Genomic DNA, 21,072 nt, shown 5'->3' with positions numbered 1-21,072 from the left:
TATACTAGTATCCATCCATCTCCATTGTTTACCTGAGGTGCCTTTTAGTTGTGCCTATTAAAATATGGAGAACAAAAATGTTGAGGTTCCAAAAATAGGGAAAGATCAAGATCCACTTCCACCTCGTGCTGAAGCTGCTGCCACTAGTCATGGCCGAGAAGATGAAATTCCATCAACGTCGTCTGCCAATGCCGATGCCCAATGTCATAGTACAGAGCATGTAAAATCCAAAACACAAAAGATCAGTAAAAAAAGGACTCAAAAATCTAAATAAAAATCGTCGGAGGAGAAGCGTAAACTTGCCAATATGCCATTTACCACAAGGAGTGGCAAGGAACGGCTGAGGCCCTGGCCTATGTTCATGGCTAGTGGTTCAGCTTCACATGAGGATGGAAGCACTCAGCCTCTCGCTAGAAAAATGAAAAGACTTAAGCTGGCAAAAGCACAGCAAAGAACTGTGCGTTCTTCAAAATCACAAATCCACAAGGAGAGTCCAATTGTGTCGGTTGCGATGCCTGACCTTCCCAACACTGGACGTGAAGAGCATGCACCTTCCACCATTTGCACACCCCCTGCAAGTGCTGGAAGGAGCACCCACAGTCCAGTTCCTGATAGTCAGATTGAAGATGTCAGTGTTGAAGTACACCAGGATGAGGAGGATATGGGTGTTGCTGGCGCTGGGGAGGAAATTGACAAGGAGGATTCTGATGGTGAGGTGGTTTGTTTAAGTCAGGCACCCGGGGAGACACCTGTTGTCCGTGGGAGGAATATGGCCATTGACATGCCTGGTGAAAATACCAAAAAAATCAGCTCTTCGGTGTGGAAGTATTTCAACAGAAATGCGAACAACAGGTGTCAAGCCGTGTGTTGCCTTTGTCAAGCTGTAATAAGTAGGGGTAAGGACGTTAACCACCTCGGAACATCCTCCCTTATACGTCACCTGCAGCGCATTCATCATAAGTCAGTGACAAGTTCAAAAACTTTGGGCGACAGCGGAAGCAGTCCACTGACCAGTAAATCCCTTCCTCTTGTAACCAAGCTCTCGCAAACCACCCCACCAACTCCCTCAGTGTCAATTTCCTCCTTCCCCAGGAATGCCAATAGTCCTGCAGGCCATGTCACTGGCAATTCTGACGAGTTCTCTCCTGCCTGGGATTCCTCCGATGCATCCTTGAGTGTAACGCCTACTGCTGCTGGCGCTGCTGTTGTTGCTGCTGGGAGTCGATGGTCATCCCAGATAACTGAGGCCTTGGCATCCTGGGCGGTGAGAAACGTGGTTCCGGTATCCATCATTACTTCAGAGCCAACTATAGACTTGATTGAGGTACTGTGTCCCCGGTACCAAATACCATCTAGGTTCCATTTCTCTAGGCAGGCGATACCGAAAATGTACACAGACCTCAGAAAAAGACTCACCAGTGTCCTAAAAAATGCAGTTGTACCCAATGTCCACTTAACCACGGACATGTGGACAAGTGGGGCAGGGCAGACTCAGGACTATATGACTGTGACGGCCCACTGGGTAGATGTATTGACTCCCGCCGCAAGAACAGCAGCGGCGGCACCAGTAGCAGCATCTCGCAAACGCCAACTCTTTCCTAGGCAGGCTACGCTTTGTATCACCGCTTTCCAGAATACGCACACAGCTGAAAACCTCTTACGGCAACTGAGGAAGATCATCGCAGAATGGCTTACCCCAATTGGACTCTCCTGTGGATTTGTGGCATCGGACAACGCCAGCAATATTGTGCGTGCATTATATCTGGGCAAATTCCAGCACGTCCCATGTTTTGCACATACCTTGAATTTGGTGGTGCAGAATTATTTAAAAAACGACAGGGGCGTGCAAGAGATGCTGTCGGGGGCCAGAAGAATTGCGGGACACTTTCGGCGTACAGGCACCACGTACAGAAGACTGGAGCAACACCAAAAACGCCTGAACCTGCCCTGCCATCATCTGAAGCAAGAAGTGGTAACGAGGTGGAATTCAACCCTCTATATGCTTCAGAGGATGGAGGAGCAGCAAAAGGCCATTCAAGCCTATACATCTGACCACGATATAGGAGGTGGAATGCACCTGTCTCAAGCGCAGTGGAGAATGATTTCAACGTTGTGCAAGGTTCTGCAACCTTTTGAACTTGCCACACGTGAAGTCAGTTCAGACACTGCCAGCCTGAGTCAGGTCATTCCCGTCATCAGGCTTTTGCAGAAGAAGCTGGAGACATTGAAGGAGGAGCTAAGACAGAGCGATTCCGCTAGGCATGTGGGACTTGTGGATGGAGCCCTTCATTCGCTTAACCAGGATTCACGGGTGGTCAATCTGTTGAAATCAGAGCACTACATTTTGGCCACCGTGCTCGATCCTAGATTTAAAACCTACGTTGTATCTCTCTTTCCGGCAGACACAAGTCTGCAGGGGTTCAAAGACCTGCTGGTGAGAAAATTATCAAGTCAAGTGGAACTTGATCGGTCAACAGCTCCTCCTTCACATTCTCCCGCAATTGGGGGTGCGAGGAAAAGGCTCAGAATTCCGAGCCCACCCGCTGGCGGTGATGCAGGGCAGTCTGGAGCGACTGCTGATGCTGACATCTGGTCCGGACTGAAGGACCTGCCAACGATTACGGACATGTCGTCTACTGTCACTGCATATGATTCTCTCACCATTGAAAGAATGGTGGAGGATTATATGAGTGACCGCATCCAAGTAGGCACGTCAGACAGTCCGTACGTATACTGGCAGGAAAAAGAGGCAATTTGCGGCCCTTGCACAAACTGGCTTTATTCTACCTAAGTTGCCCTCCCACAAGTGTGTACTCCGAAAGAGTGTTTAGTGCCGCCGCTCACCTTGTCAGCAATCGGCGTACGAGGTTACTTCCAGAAAATGTGGAGAAGATGATGTTCATTAAAATGAATTATAATCAATTGCTCTATGGAGACATTGACCAGCAGCAATTGCCTCCACAAAGTACACAGGGAGCTGACATGGTGGATTCCAGTGGGGACGAATTGATAATCTGTGAGGAGGGGGATATACACGGTGATGAATCGGAGGATGATGATGAGGTGGACATCTTGCCTCTGTAGAGCCAGTTTGTGCAAGGAGAGATTAATTGCTTCTTTTTTGGTGGGGGTCCAAACCAACCCGTCATTTCAGTCACAGTCGTGTGGCAGACCCTGTCACTGAAATGATGGGTTGGTTAAAGTGTGCATGTCCTGTTTATACAACATAAGGGTGGGTGGGAGGGCCCAAGGACAATTCCATCTTGCACCTCTTTTTTCTTTCATTTTTCTTTGCGTCATGTGCTGTTTGGGGAGTGTTTTTTGGAAGGGCCATCCTGCGTGACACTGCAGTGCCACTCCTAGATGGGCCAGGTGTTTGTGTCGGCCACTTGGGTCGCTGAGCTTAGTCACACAGCTACCTCATTGCGCCTCTTTTTTTCTTTGCATCATGTGCTGTTTGGGGAGTGTTTTTTGGAAGGGCCATCCTGCGTGACACTGCAGTGACACTCCTAGATGGGCCAGGTGTTTGTGTCGGCCACTTGGGTCGCTGAGCTTAGTCACACAGCTACCTCATTGCGCCTCTTTTTTTCTTTGCGTCATGTGCTGTTTGGGGAGTGTTTTTTGGAAGGGCCATCCTGCGTGACACTGCAGTGCCACTCCTAGATGGGCCAGGTGTTTGTGTCGGCCACTTGGGTCGCTGAGCTTAGTCACACAGCTACCTCATTGCGCCTCTTTTTTTCTTTGCGTCATGTGCTGTTTGGGGAGTGTTTTTGGAAGGGCCATCCTGCGTGACACTGCAGTGACACTCCTAGATGGGCCAGGTGTTTGTGTCGGCCACTTGGGTCGCTGAGCTTAGTCACACAGCTACCTCATTGCGCCTCTTTTTTTCTTTGCGTCATGTGCTGTTTGGGGAGTGTTTTTTGGAAGGGCCATCCTGCGTGACACTGCAGTGCCACTCCTAGATGGGCCAGGTGTTTGTGTCGGCCACTTGGGTCGCTGAGCTTAGTCATCCAGCGACCTCGGTGCAAATTTTAGGACTAAAAATAATATTGTGAGGTGTGAGGTATTAAGAATAGACTGAAAATGAGTGGAAATTATGGTTATTGAGGTTAATAATACTTTGGGATCAAAATGACTCCCAAATTCTATGATTTAAGCTGTTTTTTAGGGTTTTTTGAAAAAAACACCCGAATCCAAAACACACCCGAATCCGACAAAAAAAATTCGGTGAGGTTTAGCCAAAACGCGTTCGAACCCAAAACACGGCCGCGGAACCAAACCCAAAACCAAAACACAAAACCCGAAAAATTTCCGGTGCACATCTCTAGTGGCCATGCCCTGTCACTGTGCAGGAGCCAGCACCGCTCACACACTAGTCCCCGGTGCAGCCCCCAACCCCCGAGACACCCGGAGCAACAAAATGTAGATTCAGGCCACCAGGCCACGCCCCTACCTATGAAACCATGCCTCCTTTTTACCATTGCGCTGCTTATCTGCGCGCACTGCATTACAATCTCCCTCGCCACCTCTCTGGGTGTCACCAGTGATAGTGACACCTCTGCCATGCTTGTAGCAGCTGGTCCTAAGATCTACGCCTCAAGCCCTGAGTGTTTGCCCTTGTGACTTGTTGATCATCATAGCAAAGCAGATGCTTACAGAAAACTGCAGGGGCTTAGATTGAAAATAAAAAAAATTGATGGGTATAAGGTAGAGAGGAGCGGGTTCGGTTCTCCGAGAACCGAATTCCCCATGAACTCCACGTGGTTTACACTGGTCCGAGGCAGGCTCGGTTGTTCCCGCCTGACTCGGAAAACCTGAACAAGGGAAAATGTCATCATCCCGCTGTCGGATTCTCGCGAGATTCGGATTCCATATAAAGAGCTGCGCGTTGCCGCCATTTTTACTCGTGCATTGAAGAGAGAGCGGAGAGGACGTGGCTATGTTCTCTCAGTGGAAATCTCAATATCAGTGCTCAGTATCAGTGGATACTTATTGCTGCTCAGTAATACTAGTAGTGTGTCTCTCCTGCTCAGTGTCAGTTCTCAGTAGTATCCTCATCAGTGCTCAGTATCACTGCTCATTGTCTTGTGCTGCATTGTTGTGCTCAGCATACTACAGTACATTACTAATAGTCCAGTGCTGCATCTTGCTGCTCAGTGTCAGTTCTAGTATCCTCATCAGTGCTCACTATCACTGCTCATTGCATTGTGGTGTTCTGTATACTACAGTAACATAGTAATATAGTAACATATAGTAACATAGTTTTTGAGGTTGAATAGAGGCAAATTGCCCATCGTGTTCAACCTGTTTTAAGTTGTGATGATTCTACATACTTGCTGAATAATGTTTTATGACAAGTTAGCTACTACAACTCATGTTACCCCCGGATTAACCATGTTGATATTTTAAGTATTATAACCTTGGATAGCTTTTTCATTCAGAAATGTATCCATTCCTTTTTTAAATCCAATTACAGAGTCCGCCATTACCACCTTCCCTGGCAGGGAATTCCACATCCTGATTGCCCTAACAGTGAAGATCATAGTATCTCACCTGGCAGGTAAGTAGGAGTTGGGCCAGAGCTGTGGAGGATTGCTGCTCGGGCACCCCCTGTCAAGTGAAGGAGATCCAACTGAGGCAGCACAAGGGAACTCTCGAAAGAAGAACAAGGCTAGAGGAAGATCTGAGACAAAGAAATCTGACTTTTACCAGAGCTGACCAGAGGAAAGCACAAACACAGTCCCCCACTACCACAAATAATGCAGTCGAGTTTCCCACATTTGGGGAAATCACAGGGGTCAGCATACCCAGAATGCAATGAATGAACCTCACCCTGGGAGAACAATCTTCATGACCATGGTATCGCCTATGCAAAATAAGTATGATTTGGAATAGGGCTGGGGAGGGCCGCTGCTCAGGCACATCTCTGTCAAGTATAGGAGATTCAACTGAGGCAGCACAAGGGAACTCTCATCTGGGGACAACAACTGCAGGGAGAACACATATTTTCAGATGAACATGGGAGGGCAGAAGGCTGCCTAATACTGAAGCACCCCCAAACAACAAACCAAATGCAACAACTAGTACAAGCATTCCTGGGGGAAGTTCTGCAGAAGACGGATTTGCATACGGTGATGTCATCCAAGCAGTGGGCCAAAGTTGGCTGGAACCCTCATCTGCATATGAAAAGAGAAAAGGGGTATGCAGGGCATGGCGGCCTTTTGCGGCGCTTGGATGACCCTTAGTTCGCATTAAACCCCTTCACCCTCCTACGGTGTGGGGCTCATGTTGACAATGCCCCAGCCCCTGAAGCATTCAAGCTGATTTCTTACAGCAGCTTGGCACTGTAACAGCTCCAGAGCTGCTCTGTAAGGCAAGTAAAAGGGTGTGTAGTTTGCATTGTGCATTGGAAGGCACAAAGTAAGCAGACAGGAGGAGAAGTCAGGATAGTACACAAGGGTATAAAAGGGAGGGGCTCAAGAAAAAAGAAGTGGAAACAGACAGCAAACTAGGCTGGAGAGAGACCTGAGACAAAGAGATCTGAATTATATGAGAGCCGACCAGGGGAAACACAAATTAAGCAGTCAAGTTTCCCACATTTGGGGAAATCGCAGGGGCAGCACACCCAGAGTGCAATGGGTGAGCCTTGCCCTGGGAGAAGCACCTTCATGATCATAGTATCTCACCTGGCAGGTAAGTAGGAGTTGGGCTTGAGCTGGGGAGGGTCGCTGCTCGGGCACCCCCCTGTCAAGTGAAGGAGATCCAACTGAGGCAGCACAAGAGAACTCTCAAAAGAAGAACAAGGCTAGAGGAAGATCTGAAACAAAGAAATCTGACTTTTACCAGAGCTGACCAGAGGAAAACACAAACACAGTCCCCCACTACCACAAATAATGCAGTCGAGTTACCCACATTTGGGGAAATCACAGGGGTCAGCATACCCAGAATGCAATGAATGAACCTCACCCTGGGAGAATAATCTTCATGACCATGGTATTTCCTATGCAAAATAAGTATGATTTGGGATAGGGCTGGGGAGGGCCGCTGCTCAGGCACATCTCTGTCAAGTAAAGGAGATTCAACTGAGGCAGCACAAGGGAACTCTCATCTGGGGACAACAACTGCAGGGAGAACACATATTTTCAGATGAACATGGGAGGGCAGAAGGCTGCCTAATACTGAAGCACCCCCAAACAACAAACCAAATGCAACAACTAGTGCAAGCATTCCTGGGGGAAGGCCTGCCGCAGATGGATTTGCATATGGTGATGTCATCCAAGCAGTGGGTCAAAGTTGGCTTCAACCCTCGTCTGCATATGAAAAGAGAAAAGGGGCGTGCAGGGCATGGCGGCCTTTTGCGGCGCTTGGATGACCCTTAGTTTGCATTAAACACCCCCACCCTCCTTCGGTGTTGGTCTCATGTTGGCCATGCCCCAGCCCCTGAAGCATTCAAGCTGATTTCTTGCAGCAGCTTGGCACTGTAACAGCTCCAGAGCTGCTCTGTAAGGCAAGTAAAAGGGTGTGGGCCCTGCAGCACTACCTGTAGTTTGCATTGTGCATTGGTAGGCACAAAGTAAGCAGAGAGGAGGAGAAGTCAGGATAGTGCACAAGGGTATAAAAGGGAGGGGCTCAAGAAAAAAGAAGTGGAAACAGACAGCAAACTAGGCTGTAGAGAGACCCGAGACAAAGAAATCTGAATTATACGAGAGCCGACCAGGGGAAACACAAATTCTGCAGTCAAGTTTCCCACATTTGGGGAAATCGCAGGGGCAGCACACCCAGAGTGCAATGGGTGAGCCTTGCCCTGGGAGAAGCACCTTCATGATCATAGTATCTCACCTGGCAGGTAAGTAGGAGTTGGGCTAGAGCTGGGGAGGGTCGCTGCTCGGGCACATCCCTGTCAAGTGAAGTAGATCCAACTGAGGCAGCACAAGGGAACTCTCGAAAGAAGAACAAGGCTAGAGGAAGATCTGAGACAAAGAAATCTGACTTTTACCAGAGCTGACCAGAGGAAAGCACAAACACAGTCCCCCACTACAACAAATAATGCAGTCGAGTTTCCCACATTTGGGGAAATCACAGGGGTCAGCATACCCAGAATGCAATGAATGAACCTCACCCTGGGAGAACAATCTTCATGACCATGGTATCTCCTATGCAAAATAAGTATGATTTGGGATAGGGCTGGGGAGGGCCGCTGCTCAGGCACATCTCTGTCAAGTAAAGGAGATTCAACTGAGGCAGCACAAGGGAACTCTCATCTGGGGACAACAACTGCAGGGAGAACACATATTTTCAGATGAACATGGGAGGGCAGAAGGCTGCCTAATACTGAAGCACCCCCAAACAACAAACCAAATGCAACAACTAGTGCAAGCATTCCTGGGGGAAGGCCTGCAGCAGATGGATTTGCATATGGTGATGTCATCCAAGCAGTGGGTCAAAGTTGGCTTCAACCCTCGTCTGCATATGAAAAGAGAAAAGGGGCGTGCAGGGCATGGCGGCCTTTTGCGGCGCTTGGATGACCCCTAGTTTGCATTAAACACCTCCACCCTCCTTCGGTGTGGGGCTCATGTTGGCTATACCCCAGGCCCTGAAGCATACAAGCTGATTTCTTGCAGCAGCTGGGCACTGTAACAGCTCTAGAGCTGCTCTGTACGGCAAGTAAAAGGGTGTGGGCCCTGCAGCACTACCTGTAGTTTGCATTGTGCATTGGAAGGCACAAAGTAAGCAGACGGGAGAAGTCAGGATAGTGCCCAATGGCATAGAAGGGAGCAGCTCAAGAAAAGAGAAGTGGAAACAGACAGCAAACTAGGCTGGAGAGAGACCTGAGACAAAGAGATCTGAATTATACGAGAGCCGACCAGGGGAAACACAAATTATGCAGTCAAGTTTCCCACATTTGGGGAAATCGCAGGAGCAGCACACCCAGAGTGCAATGGGTGAGCCTTGCCCTGGGAGAAGCACCTTCATGATCATAGTATCTCACCTGGCAGGTAAGTAGGATTTGGGCTAGAGCTGGGGAGGGTCGCTGCTCGGGTACCCCCCTGTCAAGTGAAGGAGATCCAACTGAGGCAGCACAAGGGAACTCTCGAAAGAAGAACAAGGCTAGAGGAAGATCCGAGACAAAGAAATCTGACTTTTACCAGAGCTGACCAGAGGAAAGCACAAACACAGTCCCCCACTACCACAAATAATGCAGTCGAGTTTCCCACATTTGGGGAAATCACAGGGGTCAGCATACCCAGAATGCAATGAATGAACCTCACCCTGGGAAAACAATCTTCATGACCATGGTATCGCCTATGCAAAATAAGTATGATTTGGGATAGGGCTGGGGAGGGCCGCTGCTCAGGCACATCTCTGTCAAGTAAAGGAGATTCAACTGAGGCAGCACAAGGGAACTCTCATCTGGGGACAACAACTGCAGGGAGAACACATATTTTCAGATGAACATGGGAGAGCAGAAGGCTGCCTAATACTGAAGCACCCCCAAACAGCAAACCAAATGCAACAACCAGTGCAAGCATTCCTGGGGGAAGGCCTGCAGCAGATGGATTTGCATATGGTGATGTCATCCAAGCAGTGGGTCAAAGTTGGCTTCAACCCTCATCTGCATGTGAAAAGAGAAAAGGGGCGTGCAGGGCATGGCGGCCTTTTGCGGCGCTTGGATGACCCCTAGTTCGCATTAAACATCTCCACCCTCCTTCGGTGTGGGGCTCATGTTGGCTATGCCTCAGCCCCTGAATCATTCAAGCTGATTTCTTGCAGTAGCTGGGCTCTGTAACAGCTCCAGAGCTGCTCTGTACGGCAAGTAAAAGGGTGTGGGACCTGCAGCACTACCTGTAGTTTGCATTGTGCATTGGAAGGCACAAAGTAAGCAGATGGGAGAAGTAAGGATAGTGCGCAAGGGTATAGAAGGGAGCGGCTCAAGAAAAGAGAAGTGGAAACAGACAGCAAACTAGGCTGGAGAGAGACCTGAGACAAAGAGATCTGAATTATACGAGAACCGACCAGGGGAAACACAAATTATGCAGTCAAGTTTCCCACATTTGGGGAAATCGCAGGAGCAGCACACCCAGAGTGCAATGGGTGAGCCTTGCCCTGGGAGAAGCACCTTCATGATCATAGTATCTCACCTGGCAGGTAAGTAGGAGTTGGGCTAGAGCTGGGGAGGGTCGCTGCTCGGGTACCCCCCTGTCAAGTGAAGGAGATCCAACTGAGGCAGCACAAGGGAACTCTCGAAAGAAGAACAAGGCTAGAGGAAGATCTGAGACAAAGAAATCTGACTTTTACCAGAGCTGACCAGAGGAAAGCACAAACACAGTCCCCCACTACCACAAATAATGCAGTCGAGTTTCCCACATTTGGGGAAATCACAGGGGTCAGCATACCCAGAATGCAATGAATGAACCTCACCCTGGGAGAACAATCTTCATGACCATGGTATCTCCTATGCAAAATAAGTATGATTTGGGATAGGGCTGGGGAGGGCCGCTGCTCAGGCACATCTCTGTCAAGTAAAGGAGAGATGGTCTGCCAGATTACATAATGCATACCAGAGCCATAACTAGACTTTTTGGTGCCCTGTGACAGAGAATTATATGCCCCCCCCCCTCCCCATTTTTGCAATATGGACAAAAGGTGCATGCCTTGTGGGGAAGGGGCATAACAAGATTGGTCTCAGAGAAAGCACATGAGATATGAAGATATATCTAGTATACTTGACACTCAATGGTTTGTGGTATTGCCGGGGTGCCCTCCTTAAATGCATATACAGTCACACATGGCATGTTTGTGCAAATGGCATATCAGCAGTCAGCACTAACTGGTGACATGCCATTTGTACAAGTAAGCCATGTGTGACTAATATATAAACATGCTTTATTAAATAACACCTCAAACTATCATACCCAGGATTCAAACCTATAACCTGTTGAATTCTAATCAAACACCCTACCCATTGAGCTACTTGATCCTGCATCTTTTCTAACCTCCAAAAACAGATTCAGTTGCATTTTCCAGCGTGTTTTGTTTGCGCCTTTGCAAATGTCTTACATCGACAAACTTATTTAGTACTATTTTGCAAATAGGGTTACATTGTCGCAACATTGTGTTCCCTAATTGCTTGATTTTTTAAATGCAACAATTGATAAAGACACCTGATAATTGCTCTGTGGAGTCTTATTTTGTGTTTTGTGTTTAGTCTTTAGATCTGAATTTGAATGTACTTGTGAACTAACTTAATTTCCTACTTCTAAATTCATTCCTAAATTCACTACTTACATGAATCCTGTAGTTGGGCATTTTGGGACTTCGATTGTGGGCATTGTTTTGTGTCCAGACCAGCAGCAGGTGGTGTGCATTTGCTGGAAAGGCATCGAAGACCTCCGATATGCTGCATCTCCTGATGTGTGTCTCCCTCAAGTGGCTGTCAGCAAATGCCTGCTAGACACCCCATTCCAAGCTGATTGTGACATAATGGAACATGCATCATAGAACAGGCATGCTAAAACATGGGTCTTCAACCTGCGACCCTCCAGCTGCTGTGGAACTACACATCCCAGCATGCCCTGCCTCAGTTTTAGCATACCTTAATAGCAAAACTGTGGCAGGGCATGCTGGGATGTGTAGTTTCACAGCAGCTGGAGGGCCACAGGATGAAGACCCATGTGCTAGAGCCAAGCCGCAGGTACATTGAATGCTAGCAAGCTGAATATTTAAATCCTTTTTGTTCCGCAGCATTCCAATGCGGAAGATTCCATGGAACCAGAGATCCTTCCATTGAGAAGGACATGCTGCCTCGATGACTACACTGTGCAAATTAAATCACGGAGCCAGTTGGCTTGTGGGTGGCTCTGGTGACTGGGTGGTTGGGTGGGTGGTGTGTCGGAAGTGGAGCGCATGCAAATGATTGTGTATCATCCAGCTAGTGAGAGAGAAAACTCATGCAGGAGTGTGCCTGCTTGTCAGTGGGTTATGCACCTTGCCAAACGTTAAATCTACATAGAGCAGCTGGAGGGGACAAGAGCAGGTTTGCAAAATATAGATAGAAGAGCATATATGCTGGCGCATTCTCCATGATTGTGTCAGCTTATGTTTTGGTGCACTGCACTTTCCTCCACTAAGTTTTAGCCATTTTTGTTAAGCTCAAGTTTAGTTGCTTCTCGGCCTTTTGGCTGTGATCTTGTATCGTGGTTGAAGGGTCTGCTGGAGGGAGGGATTCTTTTCTTCATTGGCGAAAGACCAAAGATATTCCAGGATGGAAGGCTTGGGAACACTATCTGTTTTTCAGTTGTGGAAGAGCACAGAGGTCGGATTGGACTACATTCTATAGTAAAGGATATCTGTTAGTGATAGTGTTCCCAAGCCTTCCATCCTGGAATATCTTTGGTCTTTCGCCAATGAAGAAAGCAATCCCTCCCTCCAGCAGACCCTTCAACCACAATACAAGATCACAGCCAAAAGGCAGAGAAGCAACTACACTTGATCTTAACAAAAATGGCTAAAACTTAGTGGAGGAAAGTGCAGTGCACCAAAACATAAGCTGACACAATCATGGAGAATGCGCCAGCATATATGCTCTTCTATCTATATTTTGCAAACCTGCTCTTGTCCCCTCCAGCTGCTCTATGTAGATTTAACGTCTGGCAAGGTGCATAACCCACTGACAAGCAGGCACACTCCTGCATGAGTTTTCACTCTCACTAGCTGGATGATACACAATCATTTGCATGTGCTCCACCTCCGACACACCACCCACCCAACCACCCAACCACCCAGTCACCAGAGCCACCCACAAACCAACTGGCTCTGTGATTTAATTTGCACAGTGTAGTCATCCAGGCAGCATGTCCTTCTCAATGGAAGGATATCTGGTTCCATGGAATCTTCCGCATTGGAATGCTGCGGAACAAAAAGGATTTAAATATTCAGCTTGCTAGCATTCAATGTACCTGCGGCTTGGCTCTAGCACATGGGTCTTCATCCTGTGGCCCTCCAGCTGCTGTGAAACTACACATCCCAGCATGCCCTGCCACAGTTTTGCTATTAAGGTATGCTAAAACTGAGGCAGGGCATGCTGGGATGTGTAGTTCCACAGCAGCTGGAGGGTCGCAGGTTGAAGACCCATGTTTTAGCATGCCTGTTCTATGATGCATGTTCCGTGATGTCACAATCAGCTTGGAATGGGGTGTCTAGCAGGCATTTGCTGACAGCCACTTGAAGGAGACACACATCAGGAGATGCAGCATATCGGAGGTCTTCGATGCCTTTCCAGCAAATGCACACCACCTGCTGCTGGTCTGGACACAAAACAATGCCCACAATCGAAGTCCCAAAATGCCCAACTACAGGATTCATGTAAGTAGTGAATTTAGGAATGAATTTAGAAGTAGGAAATTAAGTTAGTTCACAAGTACATTCAAATTCAGATCTAAAGTCTAGGTAGGCCTCACGTCCTGGCAGCCGCCAGCATTTAAAAATGCCTTGATTAGAGGTACGGAATTAAATGTAGATAAGAAGTAGACACAAAATAAGACTCCGCAGAGCAGTTATCAGGTGTTTTTATCAATTGTTGCATTTAAAAAATCAAGCAATTAGGGAACACAATGTTGCAACAATGTAACCCTATTTGCAAAATAGTACTAAATAAGTTTGTCGATGTAAGACATTTGCAAAGGCGCATCCAAAACATGCTGGAAAATGCAACTGAATCTGTTTTTGGAGGCTAGAATAGGAAATGTGCATCGGTCCTACAAGTACTGAAAACTCTTCTCCCATCTCCCTTTTCTGAAAAGCCATTTAATATATGGTTCCCAGATAGGGGACATATCAGATATTGCCTTTCAAAAGCAGCAAATATCATACCACTTCTATTGCCATCAAAGATAAACATTGATTGTTTTCAGATATTGGATTGAAAAAGCAGTCTTTATTGACATAAAGAAGCAAAAAAACATACATAAACATTACACACATAAGTACTGTGTTGCAGCACAGCCAAAACACAATACAAATGCTGTCGGTATAGTACAGTTCAAGAACTACAGCACAGGCCAGCCTACACTATAAATCATGAACTGCACTATACATTTAAACAATACAATAGTTAATAAGGCTATGGGTGTGGAGTGTAAGAGGGTGACGGAAACACAAGCCCAAAGCTTTATTGAAAGACAGACACATATAAAGGGAGGATTAATAAATACAAAGATACCCTTTACTATAGAATGTAGTCCAATCCGGTCTTTCAACTCTTCCACAACTGAAAAACGGATAGTGTTCCCAAGCCTTCCATCCTGGAATATCTTCAGTCTCTCGCCAATGAAGAAAACAATCCCTCCAGCAGACTCTTCAACCACGATACAATATCACAGCCAAAAGAGCGAGAAGCAACTACACTTGCGTTTAAACAAAATGGCTAAAACTTAGTGGAGGAAAGTGCAGTGCACCAAAACATAAGCTGACACAATCATGGAGAATGCGCCAGCATATATGCTCTTCTGTCTATATTTTCCAAACCTGCTCTTGTCCCCTCCAGTTGCTCCATGTAGATTTGACGTCTGGCAAGGTGCATAACTCACTGACAAGCAGGCACACTCCTGCATGAGTTTTCTCTCTCACTAGCTGGATGATACACATTCATTTGCATGTGCTCCACCTCCGACACACCGCCCACCCAACCACCCAGTCACCAGAGCCACCCACAAGCCAACTGGCTCCGTGATTTAATTTGCACAGTGCAGTCATCCAGGCAGCATGTCCTTCTCAATGGAATAATCTCTGGTTCCATGGAATCTTCCGCATTGGAATGCTGCGGAACGAAAAGGATTTAAACATTCAGCTTGCTAGCATTCAATGTACCTGCGGTTTGGTTCTAGCACATGGGTCTTCATCCTGTGGCCCTCCAGCTGCTGTGAAACTACACATCCCAGCATGCCCTGCCACAGTTTTGCTATTAAGGTATGCTAAAACTGAGGCAGGGCATGCTGGGATATGTAGTTCCACAGCAGCTGGAGGGTCGCAGGTTGAAGACCCATGTTCTAGCATGCCTGTTCTATGATGCATGTTCCGTGATGTCACAATCAGCTTGGAATGGGGTGTCTAGCATGCATTTGCTGACAGCCACTTGAGGCAGATACACATCAGGAGATGCAGCATATCGGAGGTCTTCGATGCCTTTCCAGCAAATGCACACCACCAGCTGCTGGTCTGGACACAAAACAATGCCCACAATTGAAGGCTCAAAATGCCCAACTACAGGATTAATGTAAGTAGTGAATTTAGGAATGAATTTAGAAGTAGGAAATTAAGTTAGTTCACAAGTACATTCAAATTCAGATCTAAAGACTAGGTAGGCCTCACGTCCTGGCAGCGCCCAGCATTTAAAAATGCCTTGATTATAGGTAGGGAATTAAATGTAGATAAGAAGTAGACACAAAAGAAGACTCCACAGAGCAATTATCAGGTGTCTTTATCAATTTTTGCATTTAAAAAATCAAGCAATTAGGGAACACAATGTTGCGACAATGTAACCCTATTTGCAAAATAGTACTAAATAAGTTTGTCGATGTAAGACATTTGCAAAGGCGCAAACAAAACACGCTGGAAAATGCAACTGAATCTGTTTTTGGAGGTTAGAATAGATGCAGGATCAATTATCTCAATGGGTAGGGTGTTTGATTAGAATTTAACAGGTTATAGGTTTGAATCCTGGGTATGATAGTTTGAGGTGTTATTTAATAAAGTATGTTTATATATTAGTCACATATGGCTTACTTGTACAAATGGCATGTCACCAGTTAGTGCTGACTGCTGATATGCCATTTACACAAACATGCCATGTGTGACTGTATAAACATTTAAGGAGGGCACCCCGGCAATACCACAAACCATTGAGTGTCAAGTATACTAGATATATCTTCATATCTCATGTGCTTTCTCTGAGACCAATCTTGTTATGCCCCTTCCCCACAAGGCATGCGCCTTTTGTCCATATTGCAAAAATGGGGGGGAGGGCATATAATTCTCTGTCACAGGGCACCAAAAAGTCTAGTTATGGCTCTGGTATGCATTATGTAATCTGGCAGACCATCTCTCCAACACTGGCTGGTTGGAATAGAAATCCGGTTATCTATGTGAGCAAATGACCATCAACGATTTACTCTCAAACACTAAAAAATGGACAAAAATGGTCCCCTAAACAAATTGGTTAAATTTTGGGTTTAACCAATTTGTGTAATGACCATTTTTGACCACTTTTCTAGTGTTTGGGAGCAAATGGTTAATTGACATTTGCTCCTATACATTACCAGATTTTCATTCCATCCATCCAGACTGGATAGATAGCCTGACAGATAATTGTGTAGTGTACGCCCAGGATAACTGTTAGTCATGCTTTATTTTATGACGGCACATAAATGGGTGGGCAGATCCAGGGCAAGCACTGCCCACTCATGCATAGTTGTCAACTGATGTGAAGTTCCAGGGGGCAATCTCAGTTATAAAGAGAAGTATCTGGAAATTGTCCCTAGTTAAAAAAAAAAAAATTTGATCAACTCCATTTATTTAGTATGATATCCCAGGTGATAGGATGCCGGCAGTCAGAACAACATACTTTATTAAATAACACATCTCAAACTACCATACCCAGGATTCAAACCTATAACCTGTTGAATTCTAATCAAACACCCTACCTATTGAGCTATTTGATCCTGCATAAAAATTGTGAACATTATATGAAGCTATTGGTACTTTGCAAAAAAAAAAGAATCAGCATTACAACGCAGCAGATCCATGCAGTTTGCAGCCACACACTACATGTATCTGCTCAGCCACAATGCTTATTATTTCTTCACAAAGTACAAGGTGAACTCCAAACAGAATTCTCTAGCTTAGAATTATACCTTTCTTTGCCAAACCTAGAAGTCGGGCCCCCCACCCTGGGATCCCCCAGAGGGAGGCCTGCACCGTCATGCGGCAGGCTTGTCCGTTTTGGAAGCAGGCTGATGGGCAGCCCAGGATTGCTTCAGTCTGGGCTTGGCAGGTCTGGAAACATGAGCTTGCTTTGGGTATGCCTGACCTTGGGTACGCTTTACCTGGAGGATGAAAGGGCCAAGAAAAGTACTTTTAGCCTTCTGCGTGGTAGGAGTAATACTAGGTAGGCAAGCTGTTTTAGCAGTAGCCAGATCAGCTACAATCTTATTGAGGTCTTCTCCAAAAGGAGATTCAACTGAGGCAGCACAAGGTAACTCTCATCTGGGGACAACAACTGCAGGGAGAACACATATTTTCAGATGAACATGGTAGGGCAGAAGGCTGCCTAATACTGAAGCACTCCCAAACAACAAATCAAATGCAACTTACTTGACAGAGATGTGCCTGAGCAACGGCCCTCCCCAGCCCTATCCCAAATCATACTTATTTTGCATAGGAGATACCATGGTCATGAAGATTGTTCTCCCAGGGTGAGGTTCATTCATTGCATTCTGGGTATGCTGACCCCTGTGATTTCCCCAAATGTGGGAAACTCGACTGCATTATTTGTGGTAGTGGGGGACTGTGTTTGTGCTTTCCTCTGGTCTGCTCTGGTAAAAGTCAGATTTCTTTGTCTCAGATCTTCCTCTAGCCTTGTTCTTCTTTCGAGAGTTCCCTTGTGCTGCCTCAGTTGGATCTCCTTCACTTGACAGGGGGGTGCCTGAGCAGCGACCCTCCCCAGCTCTAGCCCAACTCCTACTTACCTGCCAGGTGAGATACTATGATCATGAAGTTGCTTCTCCCAGGCCAAGGCTCACCCATTGCACTCTGGGTGTGCTGCCCCTGCGATTTCCCCAAATGTGGGAAACTTGACTGCATAATTTGAGTTTTCCCTGGTCGGCTCTCATGTAATTCAGATCTCTTTGTCTCAGGTCTCTCTCCAGCCTAGTTTGCTGTCTGGTTCCACTTCTTTTTTCTTGAGCCCCTCCCTTCTATACCCTTGTGCACTATCCTGACTTCTCCTCACGTCTGCTTACTTTGTGCCTCCCAATGCACAATGCAAACTACGGGTAGTGCTGCAGGGCCCACACCCTTTTACTTGCTTTACAGAGCAGCTCTGGAGCTGTTACAGTGCCCAGCTGCTGCAAGAAATCAGCTTGAATGCTTCAGGGGCTGGGGAATGGCCAACATGAGCCCCACACCGAAGGAGGGTGGGGGTGCTTAATGCGAACTAGGGGTCATCCAAGCACCACAAAAGGCCTGCATGCCCTGCACGCCCCTTTTCTCTTTTCATATGCAGACGAGGGTTGAAGCCAACTTTGACCCACTGCTTGGATGACATCACCATATTCAAATCCATCTGCTGCAGGCCATCCCCCAGGAATGCTTGCACTAGTTGTTGCATTTGGTTTGTTGTTTGGGGGTGCTTCAGTATTAGGCAGCCTTCTGCCACCCCATGTTCATCTGAAAATATGTGTTCTCCCTGCAGTTGTTGTCCCCAGATGAGAGTTCCCTTGTGCTGCCTCAGTTGAATCTCCTTTACTTGACAGAGATGTGCCTGAGCAGCGGCCCTCCCCAGCCCTATCCCAAATCATACTTATTTTGCATAGGAGATACTATTGTCATGAAGATTGTTCTCCCAGGGTGAGGTTCATTCATTGCATTCTGGGTATGCTGACCCCTGTGATTTCCCCAAATGTGGGAAACTCGACTGCATTATTTGTGGTAGTGGTGGACTGTGTTTGTGCTTTCCTCTGGTCAGCTCTGGTAAAAGTCAGATTTCTTTGTCTCAGATCTTCCTCTAGCCTTGTTCTTCTTTTGAGAGTTCCCTTGTGCTGCCTCAGTTGGATCTCCTTCACTTGACAGGTAGTGCCCGAGCAGCGACCCTCCCCAGCTCTAGCCCAACTCCTACTAACCTGCAAGGTGAGATACTATGATCATGAAGGTGCTTCTCCCAGGGCAAGGCTCACCCATTGCACTCTGGGTGTGCTGCCCCTTGCGATTTCCCCAAATGTGGGAAACTTGACTGCATAATTTGTGTTTCCCCTGGACGGCTCTCGTATAATTCAGATCTCTTTGTCTCAGGTCTCTCTCCAGCCTAGTATGCTGTCTGTTTCCACTTCTCTTTTCTTGAGCCCCTCCCTTCTATAACCTTGTGCACTATCCTGACTTCTCCTCCCGTCTGCTTACTTTGTGCCTTCCAATGCACAATGCAAACTACAGGTAGTGCTGCAGGGCCCACACCCTTTTACTTGCCTTACAGAGCAGCTCTGGAGCTGTTACAGTACCCAGCAGCTGCAAGAAATCAGCTTGAATGCTTCAGGGGCTGGGGCATGGCCAACATGAGCCCCACACCGAAGGAGGGTGGGGGTGTTTAATGCGAACTAGGGGTCATCCAAGCGTCGCAAAAGGCCGCCATGCCCTGCATATCCCTTTTCTCTTTTCATAAGCAGACGAGGGTTGAAGCCAACTTTGACCCACTGCTTGGATGACATCACTTGCTGCCTTTCCAATGAAGCAAGTTTAATTTAGTAATAGGTGAAAAACCATCCCTACAAAGGTGTTAATCAGATACTTGGCTTTGTGGACACTTTTCAGAGAACAAATTTGTTAGCATAAAAATAAAGCCAGAAAATGAAGAGCTGTTTAATCACTCAATTGGATTTTTCTGCAAGCATATTTCTTTTTCTCTGCAACCCACTGCTAAGTTGTGCTTCCTAGCTGTTCTTTTATAAAATCACTTAATCAAATCTAACTCTGATTACATCAGAGAAGGCCAGGTACCCTACACCATAAGAGGGGGTTTGAAATTTTGACTTGTCTACTTAAAGATCACCAAAATCTGATAACAAGGTAAATTACGTCCCTGGGTAGGATTGAACCACCAACCTTTTGGTTAATAACCGAACATGCTAACTGATTGTGCCACAGAGACACATTGCAAAAGTATATACTGACAAAGGCTAATAAGCATTCATCTAGAACGTTTCCTAGAAAAACTTTAAAAAGTCAATAATCTGGAGAGTTTTTGTAAGATGTTTCTTCCATCAACCAATGAAGAAACACATTGGTACTTTCCCATGATGAGTGAGTGCTTCAGGATCTCTTGCACTTACACGTGCAGCAGAGTACTGCAATGGAAGCATGCTGGGCCCATAACCCAGAGGTAGGCAGATTGAAACTATCCTCTGCTATATGCATTTTTTTTTGTTAATTAAAGTAATCCAAAACTGGGATTGATATTTTGCTCTTTTATTTTTACTTAAAGTACAATAACTTTTATTATTTTAATTTGTTTTAATAGTATATTGACAGTATTGTTTTCTTTCAAAAATCCACTTAATTTTATTTACCCGATTATTAAAATGGTAATTGACAAAAACAAACTACATTGTCACCAGAAGAGCAATACAAAATGTACAAGTGATATATTAAAATCATCTTTCCAGCTTGAATTTCAATGATGCATTGGGGCAACGATTTTGTGAGAAACATCTTCACCCTTAAATAAAGATTTTCTTAATTCCTTACCTGTGTGCTAATTAGATATCACCTTGTTTTCACATTAAACAGACTTCCACATGAGAAAGCAGCAAGGATGCAGTGGCGTTAATGTTTCCTGGTGTCAACCTGTAATATTTCAGTAGATATTGAAATGAGGATGCATCTTGCTTTTTTTCTAATGAAGCAAGTTTAATTTAGTAATAGGTTAAAAACCATCCCTACAAAGGTGTTAATCAGAAACTTGGCTTTGTGGACACTTTTCAGAGAACAAATTTGTTAGCATAAAAATAAAGCCAGAAAATGAAGAGCTGTTTAATCACTCAATTGGATTTTTTGGCCAGCATATTTCTTTTTCTCTGCAACCCACTGCTAAATTGTGCTTCCTAGCTGTTTTTATAAAATCACTGAATCAAATCTAACTCTGATTACATCAGAGAAGGCCAGGTACCCTACACCATAAGAGGGGGTTTGAAATTTTGACTTGTCTACATAAAGATCACCAAAATCTGATAACAAGGTCAATTACGTCCCTGGGTGGGATTGAACCACCAACCTTTTGGTTAATAGCTTTACACAGTAACTGATTGCGCC

General features: G+C 46.1%; 12 non-coding genes and 1 pseudogene across 12 annotated transcripts; 4 read left to right on the top strand and 9 right to left on the bottom strand.

Annotated features, from left to right (window-relative positions):
* Nucleotides 1-5,719: 5,719 nt before the first annotated feature.
* On the bottom strand, nucleotides 5,720-5,883 carry LOC135013925 (U1 spliceosomal RNA). The gene has a single exon (XR_010212512.1). It is a non-coding gene; the product is annotated as a U1 spliceosomal RNA (small nuclear RNA).
* Nucleotides 5,884-6,559: 676 nt separating this feature from the next.
* Nucleotides 6,560-6,701, bottom strand: LOC135014108 (U1 spliceosomal RNA; annotated as a pseudogene).
* A 152-nt stretch (nucleotides 6,702-6,853) lies between these two features.
* On the bottom strand, nucleotides 6,854-7,017 carry LOC135013966 (U1 spliceosomal RNA). The gene has a single exon (XR_010212552.1). It is a non-coding gene; the product is annotated as a U1 spliceosomal RNA (small nuclear RNA).
* Nucleotides 7,018-7,691: 674 nt separating this feature from the next.
* Nucleotides 7,692-7,854, bottom strand: LOC135014090 (U1 spliceosomal RNA). Its single transcript, XR_010212663.1, has one exon. It is a non-coding gene; the product is annotated as a U1 spliceosomal RNA (small nuclear RNA).
* A 152-nt stretch (nucleotides 7,855-8,006) lies between these two features.
* On the bottom strand, nucleotides 8,007-8,170 carry LOC135014204 (U1 spliceosomal RNA). The gene has a single exon (XR_010212755.1). It is a non-coding gene; the product is annotated as a U1 spliceosomal RNA (small nuclear RNA).
* Nucleotides 8,171-8,841: 671 nt separating this feature from the next.
* On the bottom strand, nucleotides 8,842-9,004 carry LOC135014047 (U1 spliceosomal RNA). The gene has a single exon (XR_010212626.1). It is a non-coding gene; the product is annotated as a U1 spliceosomal RNA (small nuclear RNA).
* Nucleotides 9,005-9,156: 152 nt separating this feature from the next.
* LOC135013934 (U1 spliceosomal RNA) lies at nucleotides 9,157-9,320 on the bottom strand. The gene has a single exon (XR_010212521.1). It is a non-coding gene; the product is annotated as a U1 spliceosomal RNA (small nuclear RNA).
* Nucleotides 9,321-9,991: 671 nt separating this feature from the next.
* LOC135013989 (U1 spliceosomal RNA) lies at nucleotides 9,992-10,154 on the bottom strand. The gene has a single exon (XR_010212574.1). It is a non-coding gene; the product is annotated as a U1 spliceosomal RNA (small nuclear RNA).
* A 152-nt stretch (nucleotides 10,155-10,306) lies between these two features.
* Nucleotides 10,307-10,470, bottom strand: LOC135014142 (U1 spliceosomal RNA). Its single transcript, XR_010212702.1, has one exon. It is a non-coding gene; the product is annotated as a U1 spliceosomal RNA (small nuclear RNA).
* Nucleotides 10,471-17,417: 6,947 nt separating this feature from the next.
* Nucleotides 17,418-17,581, top strand: LOC135014025 (U1 spliceosomal RNA). The gene has a single exon (XR_010212604.1). It is a non-coding gene; the product is annotated as a U1 spliceosomal RNA (small nuclear RNA).
* Nucleotides 17,582-17,733: 152 nt separating this feature from the next.
* Nucleotides 17,734-17,896, top strand: LOC135014166 (U1 spliceosomal RNA). The gene has a single exon (XR_010212723.1). It is a non-coding gene; the product is annotated as a U1 spliceosomal RNA (small nuclear RNA).
* Nucleotides 17,897-18,570: 674 nt separating this feature from the next.
* Nucleotides 18,571-18,734, top strand: LOC135013941 (U1 spliceosomal RNA). The gene has a single exon (XR_010212528.1). It is a non-coding gene; the product is annotated as a U1 spliceosomal RNA (small nuclear RNA).
* A 151-nt stretch (nucleotides 18,735-18,885) lies between these two features.
* On the top strand, nucleotides 18,886-19,049 carry LOC135014132 (U1 spliceosomal RNA). The gene has a single exon (XR_010212700.1). It is a non-coding gene; the product is annotated as a U1 spliceosomal RNA (small nuclear RNA).
* The last annotated feature ends 2,023 nt before the right edge of the window (nucleotides 19,050-21,072 follow it).

This window comes from Pseudophryne corroboree, unplaced genomic scaffold, assembly GCF_028390025.1.
Source record: "Pseudophryne corroboree isolate aPseCor3 unplaced genomic scaffold, aPseCor3.hap2 scaffold_279, whole genome shotgun sequence".
Taxonomy (NCBI): domain Eukaryota; kingdom Metazoa; phylum Chordata; class Amphibia; order Anura; family Myobatrachidae; genus Pseudophryne; species Pseudophryne corroboree.
This window is presented reverse-complemented; position numbering and strand designations above follow the sequence as displayed.